General features: G+C 42.7%; 1 protein-coding gene across 2 annotated transcripts in view; it reads right to left on the bottom strand.

Moving 5' to 3' along the window:
- Positions 1–22,574, bottom strand: part of MCFD2 (multiple coagulation factor deficiency 2, ER cargo receptor complex subunit) — a 38,361-nt gene that overhangs the window by 11,574 nt on the left and 4,213 nt on the right. The window contains exons 3-5 of one of the 2 annotated variants that reach the window (XM_078056609.1): positions 22,053–22,157; positions 14,349–14,642; positions 3,423–3,598 (exon numbers count right to left, since the gene is read on the bottom strand). The gene's annotated coding sequence lies outside the window, so the exon portion shown is untranslated. The remainder of the gene's footprint in view (positions 1–3,422; positions 3,599–14,348; positions 14,643–22,052; positions 22,158–22,574) is intronic. The other variant, XM_036121663.2, reaches the window with a different exon arrangement.

Raw genomic sequence — 22,574 nt, 5'->3', positions numbered from 1 at the left:
CTCCCGCCAAATTAATTTTCACCCCCAAACATGTACCTTTCTGTTTTGTCCATGTTAGTGAATATCACTGTCACCCATTTATTTGTTCAAGCCAAAATTCTAGGAGCTATTCTTGTTTTCCCCCAGCTCTACTGAAGTATGGCTGGTATCCATGAAACCATCATCTGCTATCTGGACTACTGGGAGAGCTTCCTAACTGATCTTCCCACACGCCTTTCTTGTCCCCATTCTAGTTCATGAGTGAGAACACACATTAACTTAAGCCATTTATAGGTGAATATTCTGTAACTTGTAGCTGAACCCATTCCTAACAGGCAAACAATTCGGTACCACAAGTAGGACACTTAAAAACAGACACTAAAATGTGGAATTAGCTAAGGAAGGTTATGGTAGCCAGTGGTGAAGACTCTCTATCCCAAATTGGAAATTTGGTGACCAACTTGTTAAGCTGTAGTGAAACTGTCCAACTGCTGTCACTTGCTGTGCCTTGGATACAGACTGCATGCCAACCAACGTAGTATTGCAGGAGAAATCTCAGGAACAATAGAAAACTTTAGTGGTGTTGGCTTTTTTTTTTCCTTTAGTAGCTTTCAGCAAAGTCCTTCAAGAGAGTGACAAATCTAGATTAGAGATATCTGATTTGAAAGTAGAGATTAAAAATAAGGCCTTGGTAAGAGAGGAACCCCTTACTGGCAGCTTACAACCTAAATTGGCCAAGTCCCACAACTTGGAGCCTCACTGGTCTGAAATAATTTTCTTTGTATACCCAAGCTGAAGCCAGGACAAGTGGAAACAGGGAAGGGGCAGCTTTATCAAGAGATAAGATTGAGGCCCAAGGTAGCGAAAATGGACTCAAGGTGGCATCTCTCCCTGCAGCTGTTGTTTTGAATTGTCTCAACTATAAGTGAGTAAAAAAGAAGCCCCTCGAAGACTTAAATATTCTAATACTCCATTTGCTGGTTTTGCAAAAATAAACACTTGAGGTATACACAAGAAACTAATAAAAGAGAACAGAGGTGAGAATAAGACCTTAATTTATTTTTTTGTATTGCTTTTTCTTTTTTTAACCAAAAAAAAAAAAAATGTTACCTGTTTGGAAAATAAATTTTTTAAATCTTTAATTAGAAAACCATTTAAAAACTACATAAGTTATTTGGTTGTGATTACTCAGGCATGGAATTGACCAGAAGCCTAACAAATGATTGAGGGAATCATTTGTGTCCCTAAAGTCTCAAGCCTGGTCAACATTGGTCTGTTACTGTTTAACCCTTAGGGCAATCCCTGGATTTCTGAGTTCCCTCCAACAGGGAGGAGGATACAAACACTGTGCATTCTGCACAACCAAGAGACAGAAGTGAGAAGCCACCAGATTCCCTAATGAAAAACTTAACGCACTGCCACGGAAGAGATCCCTTGCTCTATCTGTCTAGCAGGAAGTGATGTGGGTTACTGAAGGGGGTATATTATGCTTTCCATTCTTTTTTTTTCCCCCAAAAGGAAGCTTTCGTTGTTTCTTCACATTGTGCATTGAAAGTGTTTTTATACATTTTATTGTTGTACAGTTGTAGAGGAAAGACACACTCCTGTTTTCCTTTACTCAGAAACACGATACCTCTGACACCAGGTACATGGATTTTTCTCCGCGCAACAAGCAATTCTCTGCAACACCAGCTGAGTGTACTATAATGCAATTCAATTCTGACACTAACTGGACTTAGGGCAGACCCCACAGTTTAAGGGCTCAGTCCTTAAGACTGTCCCCCCACTTCAGATGACAGTCACAATTAGTAGATCCCCAGGTTACCTACAAGTTCTGTCTGACCTGGCTACAAATTGGAGGTTCCCACAACCCCTTCTTTGGACTTGATCATTTGCTAGGATAGTTTCCGGAACTCAGGGAAATGCTTATGTTTGCCAGTTTATTATATTATAAAAGATAGAGATGAATAGCCAGATTTGGTAATACAGAGGGTGAGGTCTGGAAGGATCCCAAGCTCAGGAGCTCCTGTCCCCGCTGAGTTGGGGTGTACCACCCTCCCAACACATGGTCACAACCCAGAAGCTCTCCAAATCCTGTACTATTGGGATTCTTATGGAGGCTTCCTGACATAAGCATGATTGATTATTATTAATAGGTCAATCCCCAATCCCTCTCCCCTTCCTGGAGGTTGGGGAGTGGGGCTGAAAGTTCCAAGCTTCTAATCATGGTGTGGTCTTTCTGGTGTCCAGCCCCCATGCTGAAGCTATCCAGGAGCCCACCAAGAGTCACCTCATTAGAACAAAAGACACTCCTATCACCCAGGAAATTCCAAGGGCTTTAGAAACTGTGTCAGGAACCAGTCAGGAACCAGGGTCAAAGATCAAATATTAGAACAAAAGATGTTCCTAGTGTTCTTATCACTTGGGAAATCATAGAGGTTTTAGGAGCTCTGTACCAGGAGCCAAGGGCAGAGACCAGCATATATATTTTGTATTAATTCACAATAGTATACACAAAGGAAAGTACACATATAGAAAAGCATACAACTCAACAAATTTTCGGCAATGGAACACACCCATATAACCAGCACCCAGATTGAGAAACAGAACATTACCAACACCCTGGCATTCCCCCTTGTGTTCCCTTCCAAGTACTACCCTCTCCCCAAAAGGAACTGCTATCCTGACTTGTAATAGCACAGAGCCGTTTTACCTGTTTTTGTATTTTCTATAAATGGAATCACACAGTACATACTCTTTTGTGTCTGGCTCCTTTGACTCAACATCATTTTGAGATTCATCTATAGTGTGTGTAGATCATTCTCATTTCTGTATGCTATTCTCTTCTACTGTCTCTGCACATCTGGGTTTGAGGCTCTTACAAATAATGCTGCTTTGAATGTTGTGGAACATTTCTTTTGTTGCACATCTGTTCACATGTCCATCAGGTATCTACCTCGGAATAGAAACTGCTGGCTCATAGGGAACACAGATGTTCGGCATTATCAGATACTGCCATAAGTTTTCCCAAGTGGCTGTGACAACTTATACACCAGCAAGAGCATGGGACAGTTCTGTTGTTCCCCATTCTCCCAACACTTGGTACTGTCTGTCATTTTAGCGGAAAACTTAAGCTTTAGCTTGAGTCATCAGGCCATGAGAAACCACATTTGGACCTGAAAGAGGGGCCTGCACAGAGTACCTGGACTCCATGCTATCTGTAGGAGCTGGGTGAAAGTTCAGGATTATCTGCTTTATGGAGGAGTAAGTATGTTCCATGCAAAATGTGTATATGGGAAAGGAGTGTGAGTGGGTTGTAGGTAACCAAAGAGCTGCACCATGCCGACTCTAGTGAGTTAGACTGGGTGGAACCAGTTTCAATTGTCCACCCTCTTCCTCCCGTCAGTCTCCACAATAAAGGCTAAAAAACATTAAATACTCACTTTTCCGTCTTTTTGGCAGCTAGACGGGCACGTGACAGAGTTCTGGCAGTGAGACACAGGGAAACCTGGGAAATCTTCTGCAGTTCTGATAAAAGAGCTAAGTGACTGGTGCAGACCTTTCCCCTTCTTCCAGCCCCGAGTGGATCCGGATGTACCCCCTCAGCAGTCATCCTCAACTGTGAAGGAAGTCAGGGAGAATTTCAGAAAGGCTCCCCCAATGCTCTGCGTCTGCTGAATCAGCACTGGCAGGGGCCTGCTGCCAGATACCTTTTAGGTGGGGAGAACTCCTGTTTGCTTAAGCTACTGTAAGACCGTCACTTGCATTCCAAAGCATTCCTAAGTGATACAGAGGCCAAGGGAGATGTGGGCTCAACTGAACTGATCAAAGTGAGGTCAGTGGTGGGGTGGGGGGGGCGCGCTCAGGGAGCAGCTAATGCGGAGGACTGGGGAGCAGCCAGATTGCAGTGCCCGAAAAACAGCGGGTAGGTAAGCCCCGGGTACAGCAAATATGGGCAAGTCTTCCAAGCACTGGCTGTGAAGGGAAAGGAAAGTAGCTAGAGGGGACACAGGATTCAGGAAGGGTCGTCTTTGAGATGGAGTGCCATGTGTATGCCTACATCCTTTTGGAAAGGAGCCAGCAAAGATGAGCTTGAAGAGACAGCAGAGTGGACAAAATTGAAAGGCCAAGGTTACTAAGGAGGCAGGAGAGAGAGGATCCACAGCCTAGATGGGTACTAGGCGGAGATTTGGGAGGCATGGCTATTTTCTGACAGTGCTGTGATTGGAGGAGGGGTAGGGAGACTGAGCAGGTTAAAGTTTGAAATTATCATGGTGTAACTGGGAAAGCAAACTGAAGGCTTTCTGGCCTGAATTGAAGGTCTAGTTGAAACTGGAAATTAGGGTGCCAGGGTGGCTCAGTAGATTGGGTGTCTGCCTTCAGTTTGGGTTGTAATCCCGGGGTCCTGGGATGGAGCCCCATGTTGGGTCCCTGCTCAGTAGGGAGTCTGCTTCTCCCTTTTCCCTCTGTCCCTCCCCTGACTTGTGCACTCTCTCTAATAAATAAATAACATCTTGAAAAAAAAAAAAAGAGGGGCACCTGGGTGACTCAGTCAGTTAAACGTCTGCCTTCAGCTCAGGTCATGATCCCAGGGTCCTGGGATCGAGCCCCATGTCAGGCTTCTTGCTCAGCAGGGAGCCTGCTTCTCCCTCTGCCTGCTCTGCCTGCCCTTCCGGTTTGTGTGCTCTCAGTCTCTCTCTCTCTGACAAATAAAGAAAATCTTAAAAAAAAAGAAAAAAGAATATCTTATATTTGAATGAATGAATGAACAAATAAATAAACAAACAAACAAACAAACAAACAAATCCTCTCCCTCAATCCCCAGCTCTTCCTCCTCTGGCTAGCTGCCATTAGTGACCACACCAGGGCCGAGGGGGGAAGGATTGGAGAGTGGTGGGAGATAAGGAAGTTCCTACCTGACTGGTACAGTAAGTTGGCTCCTCCCCTTCTCCATTTGCTACTGTGGCTTCCCAGCTGGGACCCTCACTACAGTTCCCTTAACACCTCCCCTTCAGAAAGCTCCTGGTCCTCTCTCAGTATCTGCTTTCCCTAGCACTCTAGCAGATACCCTTTTGGGCAGGATCCCTTTAGAGATGATCCCGAGCTGGTTCAAGGACTCATGCCTTGGGTGGGATTTGAGAAGAGCCCAGGGCAGTGTCCCTACCTTCCCCAGGTGTTTTCCAGGAGATGGCAAGCCCCTGGGAGCCCAATATGGGACCTGAACAACGAGAAGCAATACTGAGGGTGATGTCTAGGGCCTAAGAGCATCCTTCAGGAGTCCCCAGTCCCCAGCATGGTTCAGCAAAAAGGAGGCAAGAATTCCCAAGCGCTCCCAGGGGCCAGGTGTAATAGCAAAGCAAACCAGGTTGAGAGCTTGGGACGGTGATGAGGAGAATGCAAAGTACACCCCACTTGACAATAAGAGGCCATGGCAAGGCTTCTGACATTAGTGGTACATGCAGAAAGCACAGGGGGTGACTGTCCTGGGCATACTTGTCTTCAGAGCCATTCCTCCATCTTCTGTATTGTGTTTTGCATCACAAGGGGGCTAGCCCCAGCAAACAGCATTTCCTAGCCTCTCTGGTCAGCTGCCTTCTGCTGGCTCAGCTAATAGAGGACACCAGGAAGGGAGGGATCCGAGGATAGAAGGGAGAAAGAAGCTGCTTCCACTGGCAATAAGCCCCGGTGACCTCACCTTCATAAATTTAGTTCACATTTGGGTCCAGTGACTTTTACGAATTCCAGGTACTCAGATTCATTGATTCCCCCATTCTAATTCCCAAGGTCCCATATGTTTTTAGTCAATGCCTTAACTTTCTCATGAAGGACATGATTGGTTTATAAATTCATCTTAGGTTGTGATATAGGTTCCCATGGTATCAGACACTGCATCTGGATTTTAGCTGCTTACGTTCAGCAGCTCTAAGAGAAAAGAGACTTTTTTTTAAGACATTCCTAGAGGCTCTGTAGTTTGAGCTAAGAATTTAAAATTCTGGGTCTGTGATTTTTTTCAATTTAACTTTTTTTTTTAAGTAGGCTCCACGCCTAACATGGGGCTTGAACTTACAACCCTGAGATCAAGAGTCACATGCTCTACCAAATGAGCCAGCCAGGCACCCCTAATTTTTTTAAAGCTCTCTTATGCTTAAAGCCATCAGAACCAGCCAGCCAGCCTATCTTACATTCTTTGTGTTCCTCATTCCGTCACAATGACCTGTCACTCTCCCCAAGAAGCATGAGTACCTCTCAGAGTACCTGCAGACGTTCCAAGGGGTGCCCAGGCACAGGTAGTTTTAAAGATTACTTTCCAGGCCTTCTGTTTTCATACACGCACTCTTTGCTAAAATTGACTGGCCCAACAAGGACCTGCCTTAGAACATGAAGCCACTTCTCTTTTCCAGCCTCCCTTTTAGTGATCATGCTCCCTTTCCTACTTTATACAATGAAATGGCACCCTGCATTTTACCAAGATGCACTGTCCCAGGATACACAAAGCATAAGATAACCACAAAAGGGGCAATTCAAAAGACTCATGCCACTAAAACCTGCTTTAATCAAGACACTGGGGTAGGGCTTCATATTTCTCCTCTTATTCTTATTTCTGATAAGAGTGAAACACAGTGGAGTTTTGGCTTCTATTGGATGTTCTGAATTCAGACATACTGTACATGGGGGGGTGTGGAAATGATGGCCATCTGGATTTAATGACTTTGCTTCTTCCATCCCTGACTATTATCAAAGAACTCATGGCTTCTGGTGAAAAATCCCATGACTATTGACTTCTTAAACTTCGAAGCAGATATACCTTCCCCCTACTAAGTTAAACACGTTAGCATTTCTTAATATTCCTTTTATCTCCTCTCTTCCGCCATCATGTTGTTCTTGTTTGGAATTTTTGACATTAGTTCTTCTGGATAAACATTCTCTTTTCAGGGCGCCTGGGTGGCTCAGTCGTTAAGCGTCTGCCTTCGGCTCACATCATGATCCCGGGGTCCTGGGATTGAGCCCCACATTGGGCTCCCTGCTGAGCAGGGAGCCTGCTTCTCCCTCTCCCTCTGCCTGATGCTCCCCCCTGCCTCTCTCTGTCAAATGAAAAATTAAATATCTTTAAAAAAAAATTCTCTTTTCTTCAATCTTAGACATTTTTTTTTAACAGCAGTATATTTATCAAAATATTAGATGACCCTGACATCCCATATCTCTTGAAGGTTGTCCTGGATTTGTTTCTCTTACTTGAACACTTCCATTAAAGGTATTTTCAACTGTGGCTTTTTATGTGGCAAACTTCTCATAACATGCCCGAGAACATTTTTATTACTCTCTCTCATTGAAATGAAAATTTGGCTGTGTATAAAATTTAAGGTTCACAGTTCTTTTCCTTTAGTACTTAAATAACTACATGATCATAAGAAAAACTATATGACCATCTAAAAAGATGAGGGAAAAGGCAATCGATACCCATTCATGATAAAAAAAAAAAACCACAAAATTTTCAGCAAACTAAGAATAGAAGGGTAGTCTTGAACTGATAAAGGGCATCTATTCAGGGTACCTGGGTGGCTCAGTTGGTTAAGCGACTGCCTTCGGCTCAGGTCATGATCCTGGAGTCCTGGGATCGAGTCCCACATCCGGCTCCCTGCTCAGCAGGGAGTCTACTTCTCCCTCTGACCCTTCCCCCTCTCATGCTCTCTCTCATTCTCTCTCTCTCAAATAAATAAATAAATAAATGAAATCTTTTTTTAAAAGGGCATCTATTCAAAACCCTCAGTTAATGTTTTTATAGTAGAAGACTGAGTGCTCTTCCCCTAACATCAGGAACAAAGCAAGGATGTCCACCTTCAACTATTCACCATTACCCTAGAGCTTCAAGACACTGCAGGAGAAGATACCCAAGGCATACAGTGTTAAGGAAGAAGTAAAACAGGCCTTATTCACAAACAACATGATCATGCACATTGGAAATCCTAAGGAATCTAGAAAAAATCTAGAATTAAATGAATTTAGCAAGGCCACAGGCTACAGGTCAATACACAATAATCAATGGTATATCCATATATTAGCAATGAATACATGGAAAACGAAATTTTAAAAATATCATTACAACAGCATCCCAAAATATAAAATACTTAGGGATAAGTCTTTCATTATTTTGAGTATACTCTTTTTTTATAGTCTTGGAATTTTATTATCTGAAGTTATTGTGGTCCAGTCCTGCTGCTATATCTATTCATTTGACTCTGTCAAAGTATAACTCAGAGACCTTTAGGTACCTGCATGCAAATGGCATACTCACTTATTTTAAAGAGAAGTTAGACTCTTAGACTCTAGACTCTGTTAGACTGTTAACAAGAAGGGATTTAAAAGAGAGAGAGAGGAAAAAAAACTAGACACTCAAGGAACAGTAAGTGTTTAGATTTTTTGGTTTGCTCTTAGGGTTGGGGAGAGGCTAATGGCTCAGCTAATATCTGGCAGAGTCTAGTCTGTGATGTGTGCTCTTAAACAAGCTGTCTGGTGAAAACAAAAGAAACAGTTTTAGCTACTGACAGATTCTTCTGATGAGTTGGAGATTTTAATTGTGGAATATTCATGCCAGGCTGATGCTATGTAAGATCAGGTCTATACCATTTCCCTCCTGAGAATTTCTTAGCTCTCACTCATGGTGATTATATCCTCCTGCATTTTGTAATTTTAGATGATGAGCTCATCTTTAGTGGGGCTTTGTGTATGGGAATCCTGTGTGGCCAGGATGGAGGGTGTGTTTCTTCAGAGAGATTTTATGTTTGCTTCTGTCTGTTTGGTATCCATTTTTAAAGTTAATTTTTCAACCCGCGGGCCCCTAGTTTCTATAGGAAGTGTAAGACTGAACTCTAAACCTGAATAAGAGCAGACTGATATTATAACTTCTCAGGGGAACATTTTTTCCCCAATCAAGAGGCGAGGCTAAGAGATACAGCTTCATAGTTTCTCTGTGTGTCTCTGCACATTTCATTTTTGGTTCATACTTTCACCAAAGGTATAGCCCTTTGAGAGTCCTAGTTTTATGTGGAAGTATCAAGTCTATCTCTTTACTTTTGTTAATCAAGGTCTCTTCTTTTGTTGCTACAGGTCCATTCAAAAATGCCTTGGTTCTTGAGACCAGTAAACTCCTGGGGTTGGGTGGGCTCCACATCAGCTCATCCAACATTCCCTCTGCCCCTCCCCTCAACTGAGCTCCCTCTTAATTTTTGACCACTGAGAATGTTCCCTACCTTCTGTGAGCTTAGCTCTCTCATCAACTGAAAGCTTAATTTAAAAAAAAAAAAAGCTTATTTTACCATGATTCCAAGATGTTTTCAAAGAAAGAGACCATGTATGGTATATATTCATATATAAATGTAGTATGAACGGCAGGAAAAGGCAATTCACAAACCTATTCCTGACTTCTCTCCCATCTTCCCCCCAAGCCCCCACCATTATGTTTTGCTCTTCTCTAAGCAACATTAATAGTTGTTTTCCCTTCTCTACCCAACATCTAACCTCAGTTTTAATAATAAATGAAGGGATGGATGAGTGAATGAATCAGTTAAACAATTCATTCACTTACCCATCAGTGACACCTACTGTGTCTTTATCTTGAATTCTGATTATTACAAATATACTGAAGATTACAATAACAAACAGAAAAGAAGGGAAGAGGCATGAGAGACATTTTAAAATGTATTGAGTACTGTATCTCTTTAAGAAAAAAAAAAAAAAGCCTTGCAGAAATTGAATATTGAAACTGAAAAGGGCAGAACTGTAAGACACAGACGAAGTTAAAACTGAGTTCATAGACGAATGAGCATGAACCCGACTGGTAGGGGAAGGCTCCACAGCGTAGGTGGGAGCTGGGCTGAGCCACTGGTGTTGACTCATGAAACTGGGATCCATACAGGCCATTAGCTAAACACATGCAATAAACTATAGACTGAAGTCTGGCTACTCACATTATAAAAATCTCTTCACATAGAGGACATTTTCTATGGTGATCATTTCTGCCCACCTAATAAGATTTAATTTATAAAACTTTAATTGGCATTTTACTTTTCAGATTCATAGTCACTGTACGATCTGAGGTAGTTAATCTTTCTGGAGTTTTTCCAGCCAGTGTTTACTCCAAGAATTAGCTCAAATCCTTTGTTTAGTCATCAAGTGGTTCATTATTCTTTGTAAGTGACTAGGAGAAGGGTTCTCAGGGTCCGTGGTACACTCAAGGACCACGCCTGACATGGAGAAAATTAAAATAAGGGACTTCTTTTGGTAGAGCATTCTTTTTCAAAAAAGGGTAAAATTTTAATGATAGAAACGGATATTCTGGAAGAATATTTTATTTTAGTAACTGCCATATATTCCCAGAACCTTCCAGAGTATTTAAATGAGCCTCTCCGTACTGATTGATGGCTCATCCTCTACTGTATGGAGGTAGAACAGAGGAAATGGAGGATAAAGTGGGTCATTTTAGATATATCATTATATATAATAATATTATTAATAATAATATATTACCAGGATTGCCAAGATCAGACCTAAAGCAAACAACCCTCTTGCATCCAAGTTCAACGAGAGAATTTAGTGTAAAACACTTTGTCTTCTTTTTCTCACAAGGTCCGTATAAATTTGCTCCATATCTGCTCAAAACGTTTCTGAAAAAGCTCACATAGCCTTTATCCTTTATAATCAAAACGTTTCCCCTAATGTTGAGTGGCTTGAAAAGCCCAACCCAGAGTCTATCAGGAACATCTTCTATCTGCAGCTACAAACTGTGGTGGGCATACACAACATCTGTGTGATTGCTGGTGCCGTGTACAAGGTAAATGGGGGTGTGGGGCAGAGCTGAAGGTGCTGCAGGCTCCCAGGGGGCAGGCAGCAGAGGGCTGGAGGGCCGAGGCTCTCAGAGCCAGGCATGGGGGCTGCATCCCTAGCTGCAGGAGGCCAGCAGCGCCGCCAGCCAGGGAGAGGTCCCTGCGTCCAGGGGAACAGCTCCTTGACTCTGCACATCTTTCTCTCCCTGCTGACTCAGCCTGGCTTGGGATTGCCCAGGGCTCAACTCATTATCTTGTTATCTTTACAACTTTATTCCCACTGCTTACAAGCACATTCTTTCCAGGTTTCTTAGTTGAAATCCCCAGAAAGAAGGCTCTAGTTGAGCCCATCTTTTAGTGCCAAGCCATCTGTAACAGCTAATTAATTGGTCCATGGGTAGCCCGGCCTCCCTTGGGGCAAGAGCTTTGGTCTGTGGTCACTAGTGTCTACAGGGACAGGGCATGCAATGAGGCTTTGGGGGTATGAGGGAGTGATCTAGATTCTGTGAACATGGGGAAGGTGACAGATCAGGCCTAAAGCAGCACAGATGGTGGCCTCCAGGAGTCCCTTGGGAAGTATCTCCTTCCGCCTTTACTCCCCTACGGCCATCTAGGGATAGGCCTCTTTCAGTCCACTCTGGAGCCCATTTGTTTTAGCCTGGATTCTTTAAAACCTGAGCCTGGGGAAAACTTACTAAGATTTTATTGGGATACCAAAATGGACACTCGGGCAAAGGGAGCCCTGGCAATAAGTAAGTGTCCTATCCTAATGCAGAATCTGCTCAACCTTATTAAAAAACAAGGAAAGGTTTAATTATTATATCTGGCCTATGAGACTTGGAAAAATGTAAATATCCAGTGTTATGAAAGTACATATAGGGAAAAATGTCCTCTGATGCACCGTGGAAACGCAGATCAAAAGCCTTGAAAAGGGCTACACCCTCTAACCTATCAATTTCATTTGTAATGTGGAATTGAATATGTACTCCTCATGTGAAATAAATATAGCCCTTTAATTTTCTATGATTCATCTTACTTCCTCCAAAGCACCCATCTTGATAGGAAGTGAGAGGAAACTAAATTTAGTCCACACGACTAAAACCCAGTTTAATTCAGTATATAAACTGACCATTTAGATACTCAGTCTGTCAAGGTAACTGCCCAGGCTCTCATCAATTCTTCCACTTTACCATAGGTTTAGGTACATAGGGGATGGGAGGGCTTACATATCCTATGGCAGTAGGGAAAAGGCTCTCTGGAATTTATATATGGTACAATCCCATTTCCACTATTACAATAAAAGTGCAAGGGGCACGTGGGTGGCTCAGTCAGTTAAGCATCTGCCTTCAGCTCAGGTCATGATCCCAGGGTCCTGGGATCAAGCCCTGCATCGGGCTCCCTGCCCAGTGGGGAGTCTGCTTCTCTCTGCCCCCTCTCCCCACTTGTGCTCTCTTGCTCAAATAAATAAATAAAATCTTTTTTAAAAAATAAATAAAAGTGCAAGTGTGTCAAAGTGTGTCAAAGAAAAAAGGTCTGGAAAGATATAAAGCAAAGTCTTTGAGTTATCTCTGGGAGGTAAAATTGCACTGGGCTACAACTGTCTTTTACATTTATGTTTTGGTTTAATTTTGTAAGAAGCATGCCTTAATTTCATATTCAGAAAAAAACAATAATGATGTTTCATTCTGATAAAAAACCAGTCCAACAGGATGTTAAGTGGGGTTTTGATTGAAATGCCAAGATATGATAGTTATTGAGCATCAAAGCAAGGTGTGAGCAGACCACAAAGATTTCAAAGGCAATCTTCAAAATCCGGTTAGCTGTGTCTTGGTCCTCCACCCAGGGAATCCCTCCCCCAGAGAAAGGGAATAAGAGAGTCAGAAGAGGGGAGATTCCGGGAGGATTCTGTGAGGAGGACTTCCCTGGGGAATATGCAGGGTCACCTGCTCCCTCCCCTCCAGTCTAGTGAGAGGCTTCAAGGGGACAGACCACTCAGGCAGCTTGAGGTGTGGTCACTGCCGTCACTGCCGCAGGGCATAGACAATGGCCCAGTGTGGGCTGGTTCTGGAAGACTAAGTAGCCTTGGCTGAGAGAAAAGGGCCTGGGTGAAAACTGCTCAACCCTCTGGGTGCAGTTCAAATGAGACAGAAGTCCAGGGGACCAGGTGAGGAGGAGGCAGAGGTAAGTCTCCCTGGGTTGAGCCCAACCAAGAGTGGCCAGTGAGGACAAGGGGGTCCCAGCAGTGAAAGGCTGGGTGACAAGTGCTAGAGCTGAGGCTGTAGGAAGCAGGGGGCAGGGGGCCCTGCTGAAGGAGAAGGAATTGAGTCAGAGAAACCCAGCAGGGGAGTCTCCCAGGACCTCAGGGAAACCCCCCAAGATCAGCTTTAAATATCTGCCAGGGGACCTATGGCCTATGGGTCCCCAGGTATAGGGCCCACAAAGCCATTTTACCAGGACTAGCCCCCTTCCCTCTCCACCACTCCCCACTTCAACCTTAAAGGCCAGAAACAGGGGTGCCTGGGTGGCTCAGTTGGTTAAGCATCTGCCTTTGGCTCAGGTCATGATCCCAGGGTCCTGGGATGGAGCCCCGCATTGCATCTCACCACATCAGGCTCCCTGCTCCGGGGGGAGCCTGCTTCTCCCTCTCCCCCTGCCTCTGCCTCTGCTGGTCCTCTCTCTCTTGCTCGCTCACTCTATCTCAAATAAATGAAATCTTAAAAAAAAAAGGCCAGAAGAACCATGAGAGACGATGGACTCTGAAAAACAAACTGAGGGTTCTAGAGGGGAGGGGGGTGGGAGGATGGGTTAGCCTGGTGATGGGTATTGAGGAGGGCACGTTCTGCATGGAGCACTGGGTGTTATGCACAAACAATGAATCATGGAACACTATATCTAAAACTAATGATGTAATGTATGGGGATTAACATAACAATAAAAAAAATTAAAAAAAAAAAAGGCCAGAAACAGCAGCAAGAGGAGGAAGAAGTGAATAAGAAAGAGAAGGAGCTAAACACACTCCCTCCCAGGCTGCCCACAGCCCACCTGCCACAGGCCCTAGCTTTGGGGGAGTAGGAGAGAAATCTTATCTTTGAGTGAAGATTTATATATTGATTAGTATACTGGGCTGGACCCTTTTAATTACTTAATTAAGCCTGCATTTATGACTTAAAGTGACCCCTGGACATTTACCTAAGGGTGCCAAGAAAAATTTATGGGCTTGGTAGGATTTTTATATACAGTCTTGGAAAAGACCAACCTAACCCCCATTGGAAGGGATTAAAAGCAGTGGAAGACAAAAATAAAGTGGCTTTGGTGGACATAACCCATTAATCCTGCATATTCAGCATACTGGTTGTACAACATTCCTTTTTTAAAAGCCACTCTGCCTTGAGTTTCTAGCTACACTATAGCAGTGCCACCCAGATGTTGGCTAGGAGCCCCTCAGTCCTCGGAGGTCTGGGTATAATGGGATTAGACCCAGCCAATTCCACAGCCTGGAAAAGTTGAGTTTGCCCAGTAACTTGTGCTCATTCTCAGAGACTTACTCACCTGAGGTCTCCCCAGCCTCTTATTTCTGAGTCTGTTTTGCTTTCCGCTTTTCCCCCTCATCAGCCTGGATGCAGAAATGAGCATCTCTTAGCATTCCCTCTTTAGAAGAATCTCCTCACACAAATAGTTATGAGTTGTGGAGACTTTCCTGAAGGTTTTCCGTCTTCTTAGAGTGGGGCAGTGTTAGGTGGTCAGGGAGGTCGTTGCAGTTAAAGTTCACCACACTGAGTGACTGCTATTATTCCGGTACAGTGTTAAATGCTGGAGACCCATCATTCTCAAGATACTTACAGTCTAGTTGGGGAGAGAATGTAAGAGAATATAGTAAGTGCCTGTTAGAGCCCAGGTTGCCATGGGAGCACATGTGGTGGGGGCATGCGAACAGGCCTGTGGTGAGGATGTGGGAAGTCAAGGAAGATTTCTCTCTGTGATAAAATGGCAGATTATTTAAAGAATCAAAGAATTTGAGAATGCAGAAATACAGTAAGAGATGTTAAAAACTCCAGAGATGGGTTCAACAATTTAGATGCATGAGAAGAGAGAGTCAATGAATTAGAAAATATGGCAGAGGATGGGGCGCCTGGGTGGCTCAGTCGGTTGAGCGTCCGACTCTTGATTTCGGCTCAGGTCATGACCTCAGGGTCCTGGGATAGAGCCAGCATTGGGCTCCGTGTTCAGTGGGGAGTCTGCTTGAGGAATCTCTTCCTCTCCTTCTGTCACTCCCCCTGCTTGCATGCTCTCTCTCTAAAATAAATACATAACTCTTAAAAAGAAAAGAAAAGAAAGAAAGAGAAAAGATAATAGGGCAGAGGAAATGATCTAAAATAAAGAGAGACAACATAGAAAATCCAAAAGCAAGGGTAAGAGATACAGAGAATACAGTGAGAGAATCTTACTTTTATTTAGTTGGAGTCCCAGGAGAAGAGAACGAGCTGAGAAAATATTTGAAGACATAAAATAATTTTCCACAACTGATGAAAGACTTTAAGTTCAGAATCACAAAGAACAACAAATCCCAAGCAAAACTAATTATAAGAAATCTATTCTTGACACATTAAAATAAATCTGCAGAAAACAAAAAAAAAAAGAAAAAAATTGAAGACAGGCAGAGGGGGAAAAAGATTGTTTTCAAAGGAGCAACAGTTAGACAGACAACTGACTTCTCAACAGCAACAGTGGAAACCAGAAAACAGTGTAGTATCTTGAAAGGCTAAAAGTAAACTGCTAGTCTAAAATTCTACATCCAGCTAAAAATCTCCTTCACGTGTCAACATGAGAAGACACCTTTGGACAAAAAAAAAAAGAGTGATTTATTCACTAGCAAGAAACACTGTATTAGTTTTCTATTCCTATGTAATAAATTACTACAAACTCAGGAGCTTAAAACAATACCCATTTATTTTCTCACAGTTGTGTAGATGTGAAGTCCAGGTAAGGACCAATTAGGCTCACAGCTCAGAGACTCACAAAGCTGAAATCAAGGTTTTGGATAGGGGTGGGGTCTCATATGAGGCTTGAGGTCTTCTTCCCAAGATCATGTGGTTGAAAGTGAGGTCTAAAAGAAGTCTAAGACTTAAAATTATATAAAATATATTCTCTGATACAATGAAATTACAATGAGAAAAAAACAACTTAGAAAACTCCACATTTATTTGGAAAATAAGAAACACTTCTTTTTTTTTTAAGATTTTTTTTAAAAGATTTTATTTATTTATTTGACAGAGAGAGACACAGCGAGAGAGGGAACACAAGCAGGGGGAGTGGGAGAGGGAGAAGCAGGCTTCCCGCAGAGCAGGGAGCCCGATGGGAGGCTCCATCCCAGGACCCTGGGATCATGACCTGAGCAGAAGGCAGACACTTAACGACTGAGCCACCCAGGCACCCAAGAAACACTTCTAAATAACACATAAGTCGAATAAAGTATCCCATAGGAAGTTAGAAAATATTTTGAACCGAATGTTAACAAAGTTTTTAATGTATCAATTCCCACGGGATATAGGTGACAAAGGGAAGTATATAGCCTTAAATGCATATATATTACAAAGTAAGAAAGATGGAAAATTCATGAGCTAAGATTCATTCTCAAAAAGTTAGAAAAAGAAGACATGGGATACTATATTATTATTCACAAAGATTCACTAACCCAACTCTGGGCATCAACATCAGGCTTAGCCCTATTTCTTGCTCTAGTCAATGGAATGCATACAGGAGTGTGATGTGTCACATCTAGACAAAAGGTTTAAGATTCAACATCGAGTTCACCATACTGTCTCAGTTTCCCTCAGCTATGATGACTGTCAGTGTTCTAGACAGCAGCTGTTCTGCTGCTCAAGCCCCAGGGTAAAGACAATGTGGAGAAGAAGCCAGCCAACCTGGACGGAACAGGTAGAATGACTGAGAAATAAACTATGTTGTAGAAATCCTTGAGATGTTTTTTTCAGGATCCTTTGTTGTCTCAACTTAACCTAACCTATCCTAACCCTTATAGAAGTCCAAAAGAAGAGGCAACTGCGTGGCGCAATCGGTTAAGCATCTGACTCTTGGTTTTGGCTCAGGTCGTGATCTCAGGGTCATGAGATCAAGCCCTCCATCGGGCTCTGCACTCTGCATGGAGTCTGCTTAGCATTCTCTCTTTCCCCTCTCCCTCTGCCCCTCCCCTGCTACATGCACTCTCTCTAATAAATAAATCTTAACAAAAAAAGAAGTACAAAGGAAACCCAAATACGGTAAAATAAATGAAATAATAAGGATAACAGCCTTAAAGAAACGGAAAAGAATGTGATATAGAGAAGATCACCAAAACCAAAAGCTGGGTCTTTGAAAAGACCAATAAAACTGATAAATCCTTAGAAATTATCAAGACAATGAAAAAGAGAGAAAAAAATTTAAAAGAGAGAGAATGCACAAATAACCAATGCCAGCAATGAAAAAAGCAGGTATCACTATACATTCTATAAACACTAAAAAGATACTAAGAGAATGTTATGAATAATCTATGTTGAAAATGCGAGAAGTTAGATGAAATGAATATAGTCCTAGAAAAATACAACTTATTGAAAATTGATCTAGGAAGAAATAGAAATTTTAAGTCCTATAAGTTTTAAATAAATTGAATCAAAGTTTAAAAACTTTGAATAGCTAAGGGAAAAATAATGCTTACTGTATACAAACGCTTTGGAGAATAGAAAAAAAATGGTATACACTCCAATTCATTTATACGGCTAGCTTAACTATGATACCAAAAGCCAATGAGGATAGTTTCAGAAGAGAAAATTTAGCCAAATCTCACTCATGAACATAGATACAAAAGTTCTAAATAAAATACTGTATCAAGAAACATATAAAAAGGAAAATACATTATAACCAATGTGGTAGATAGTGTAATAGCTCCTAAAGATGTTTATTTCCTAATCCTCAAAACCCTGTGACAATGTCATCTTACATGTCAAAAGGGACTTTGCAAAGCCCAATGTAATCACAAGAGTCCTCTTAAGAGGGAAACAGGAGGGTCAGAGTCAGAGAGATGTACCCATGGAAGCAGAGATTGGAGTGATGGGCTTTGAAGATGGAAGAAGGGACCACCAGCCAAGGAATGCAGCTGGCCTCTAGAAACAGGAAAAGGCAAGGAAACGTATTCTCCCCTAGAGCCTCCAGAAGAACTGCAGCTCTGCCAACACCTTGATTTAGCCCACAAGACCCACTTTGGATTTCTGACCTCAAAAAATTGTAAGATAATAAAGGTGTGGTATTTTAAGACACTGTGTATTTGGGAATTTGTTACAGAAGCAACAGGAAACAGATACAACTAAGTTCATCTTATTCTAGAAATACAAGGATGCTTCAACACTGGAAAATCAAAATAGTTCACCATATAAGTAAATTTGAAGGAGGAAAATAATACGATTGCTCAATAAATAGAAAAAATTTCATAAAATTCAATTCCAATCATCATTAAAAGAAAAACAAACTTTTAGCAAACTATGATTAAAAGGATTTTTCTAAATCGGATATCCTTTATCAGACGTTGGAGAAAAATCAACACGTTGTACCCCAAAACTTGTATAACATTGTATGTCATTATACTTCAATAAGAAAGAAAGAAAGAAAGAGAGAAAGAAAGAAAGAAAGACAGAAAGAAAGAGACAAAGGGAAGAGGGAAGCTGGGAGTAAGCAATGAAAAGTAATTAACTATAAAAGAACAAAAGTAATTACCAAAAAAAGCACTGAAGTAATTACCATAAAAAGCCAGTAGTTACATTTAGAAAGAACAGGGTTGTATTTGGGAAGGGATATACTGGGGGCTTCTGGGATGCTGGTAAAACCCTACTTTTTTCTAGGTGGTAGTTAATGAAAGCGCTTCATAATAATTATGTTTTATGCACTTTCCTTTAATTGTGTTATTTTTCACAACAAAAATGTTTTTATAAAGGTAGAAAAGAAAGAAAGGGGGCACCTGGCTGGCTCAGTCGGTGGAGCATGTGACTCCTGATCTCAGGGTTGTGAGTTTGAGCCCCAGGTTGGCAGAGAGATTACTTTAAAAAAAAAAAAAAAAAAATCTGAAAAAGAAAAGAAGGATTTGAAAAGCAGATAGAGCAAAGCTACATTTTAAGGCCTAAAACTGCTAATAATCATTGAAGGGCAGACACTCAGGTTGGCCTTAGGAGTGGTGGAGCTTAAAATCAGACCAGCTAACATGAGCTGAAAGGCTCTGAGCGCTCCTGGGTTGGGCTGACTTCTCACCTCCAGGATAGCAGAATCTGGGCAGAGAACCAGCACTGGCAAAGGCTAGGAGAAAGTGTGGGCCCAATGGAGTGGGTCCCCATTGTGGCAGTCCTGCAAGATGGCACAGAAGGCACCGAGGAGAAGCAGGAGTCCTCTGGGACCCCAGGGAACAGAAGGGACCCAGGTGATGGGAGGGAAGTGAGTGCATGGAGAAGGTGCTAGTATCTCAATCATGAAATGGAGGAGGAGTGGGGCTAGAAGACATCCTGGAGCTCTCATCTCCCAGGCCTGAGAAAACTTTTTAATATTCTAGGATTCTAAAATGAACATGATAAATAATTACTGAGTGCAAAAGCATAAAGGAGTCATGGTTTTGAAGCTCGCCTTTGTAAGGGCCTTATCCCTCACCTAATGATTACCTGCAGTTTTTCTGGCAGTTGTCAAAGGGAAAGACCGACCATACAGCCAGCAGAGTTTTCATGGCAACATTCTAGGAGGGCTGGTTCGGCTGGCCAGTCTACAGTACTAATCGTTAAGACATGAGACAGCATGGGCCAGAAATGCTATGAACCAACAACCACCGTCATAAGTGAAAGCTTATGTCCAAATGTAAGGACTGTGGGCCACGTGACTACAGAAGACAGGGCAGGCTCTGTATCACACACACTGATGATCTGAGTGCATGAAAGGACTGTTAGCTTGAAGAAATTTAGGGTTTTCAGGGTTCCTGTTGAGAACACAAGGCTCTGGGGGGCCCCGAATGGCAAATACAAGAGTATGAGAGAAGAGGTGAGTAGAGGTGGGGAGGGGATGTCTCCACCTCTGGAGGGTCTAATTACTCCCAGCACTGTCACAATGAGTATAAACCAGAGTGATTTGATGGGGTAAGGGGATGTGGTAATAAACAAACATAATACTTCTTTGTATCAGTACACAGGAAGAATCAAAACCACCTGCACTCAGCTTACTGTTGACATTGACATGAGTTTTCGAGGGTTAGGAAACTCTTGCCTGGGATGAGAAAAGTTGTAAACAACTATTGTTTTTTGCAGAAATTTCAAGAAGTAACCTTTTTTCTTTTTTCTTAGTAATCTCTACACCCAATGTGGGGCTTGAACCCACATGACCCTAAGATCAAGAGTTGCATGTTTTACCAACTGAACCAGTCAGGTGCCCCTCAAGAAGTAACCTTTTCAAGATTTTATATATTTATTTGAGAGAGAGAGAGCAGGAGGGGGGGGAGGAGCGGAGGGAGAGGGAGAAGCAGGCTCCATGCTAAGCAGGAGGATCCTGGGATCATGCCGAGTCAAAGGCAGACGCTCAACAGACGGAACCACCCAGGTGCCCCAAGAAGTAACCTTTTCAACGAACTTTGCAACTTTTCAATAGACTGCATCTAACCACTTTTTATTCTCTAAGACTCTTTGAAACCCTTGCCTCAAAACCCTCACCTTGTGCCGTCCACCGATACCCACCTATTGTATCGTGATTCGTGCCCAGTCCCAATCAAGCACTGGAAAAGCTGCCTTAAAATAGACCCAACCCTTCATAAATATCCTGATGTGGCCCCCCAATACAGACGTTACTATGACTAGGCAGAGCTGTGTTTTCCTTTCCTGCGATCAGAACAAACTCAGCTTTGCACTCTCACAAAGTTGTTTTGACACTGTTTTTGGGAAGCAGCATTCGATTATGAGGCCTGCCAAGACCTCCTCGCCACTGTGGTCAAGACCCTGACTCAGAAAGGATGCTCCTCTGAGGCCCTCGAGCCCCTCAGGAGTCTTTTAGACCACGGCAGTGAGAGATGTAAATCTTGCCTTGGGCCTGAGCTCCCCAAATACAGGGTCTATTTGTCTCCAGGAATAAGGAACCCCTTTTAGGAATCCTTTGATTATCTGACCATATTGGAAAATCTTTTCTCCTCGGTCGATATCTGCCTTATTACGAATGACACTACTCCTTGTCTATTTCCATCCTGCTCATTTTTGGTTGTGCATCTGTAAGAGCCAAGTTGACAGTGGCAAGGACAGATATGGGTCCCAGTAAGTATGTCCCTAACCTGGTCCAGGGACAAATTTTTTCTTGGGCCACTTATGAGAACTTTCCTCAGACTTGTTTTGAGGTTCAACAAAGATCTCTCCACATATCCTATCTCCTGGGAAGTATAAATTCATCGGAGTTGCAGATGGAGAAGGTCTAGCTGTGACATTGGGAGCTCTGAGCCACAGGATGCACAAATGACTCTTGACTGACCATTTCCAGGCTCTCATGGCTCTGTCTCAGTATTAACCTCAGTCCATGCCTTCCTCGGGCCAGACTTTTGCTTCTTACATGTATTTATGCTATAGCCAAATTTGTGCACTTATGTTTCCAAATAGCATCATTTCACCAAGGATAATTTAGAATTACAGTGGCCACCACGAGGGAATTTTGATATGAACAAAATTATTTACTTGAGAGGTGCCTTAGAACGTAAAGGCAACATAATTCCAAGCATCCAATGGTCTTCATTATTTTTTATTAGCACGAGGAAGCATCCAAAAGAAACTGGATTGCAAAATTACTCCCTTGATGGATTGCTTGGCCAAAGCAAAAGAAAAATGTGAACAAGTTAAATCTTTTAGATTCCCCCCAAACCACAATTCAAGCCTACTATACTCTTCCCCCACACTATGCTCCTCCATGTCCTGCTACCCCTCTCTTCCTCTGACCCACTTCCCCTCCGTCCTGGCCAGCCAGGTACCCCAAAGCTCACTTACCTCATTATTTTTTTTATTTTTTATTTTTTAAAGATTTTATTTATTTGACAGAGAGAGACACAGCGAGAGAGGGAACACAAGCAGGGGGAGTGGGAGAGGGAGAAGCAGGCTTCCCACGGAGCAGGGAGCCTGATGCGGGGCTCGATCCCAGGACCCTGGGATCATGACCTGAGCCAAAGGCAGACACTTAACCGACTGAGCCACCCAGGCGCCCCTCACTTACCTCTTTAAAGTAAACCTCCTGCGGAACAGAGAAAACCTTTTATGGTAGATTTTAAGCTCTGATTTCATTCTCAGCTGAAAGCCATCATCAGAGACTCTGCAGGGCCTAGACAACAGAGAGAAAACATTACAGAGAAATTTAGAATCATTTGAGGAACTTATAGCCCAGAGCAGCCACATATATTTCAATTCATTCCTATGTGAGTAGGAACGGCAGATGCAAGGAGTTCAATGAAAAAGTCAGAATGGGAAGACCCCCAATGGTGACTAAAAAGGCCTTCAATTGCACAGGGAACCGAACGGGTTTAGAAAAGCTATAGAGTTGGTCAGGGTCTTTTGGAGGCTATCCTCTGTCTTTCCCATGAAAATAGATTGTGCTCTGGTTCAGTTTTTCAAGCCAAGAAAGGAGAAGTGTGATGGAGACCTCAGGAGTAGGTTAATACCTATCAACAGCATGCAGGAGTTGATCCTGAAGCAGATGTGACCCTGCTCGCTCTCTTACTTTTTGTGAATGGCCTTGAAC

Source organism: Halichoerus grypus, chromosome 10, assembly GCF_964656455.1.
Source record: "Halichoerus grypus chromosome 10, mHalGry1.hap1.1, whole genome shotgun sequence".
Lineage (NCBI taxonomy): Eukaryota > Metazoa > Chordata > Mammalia > Carnivora > Phocidae > Halichoerus > Halichoerus grypus.
This window is presented reverse-complemented; position numbering and strand designations above follow the sequence as displayed.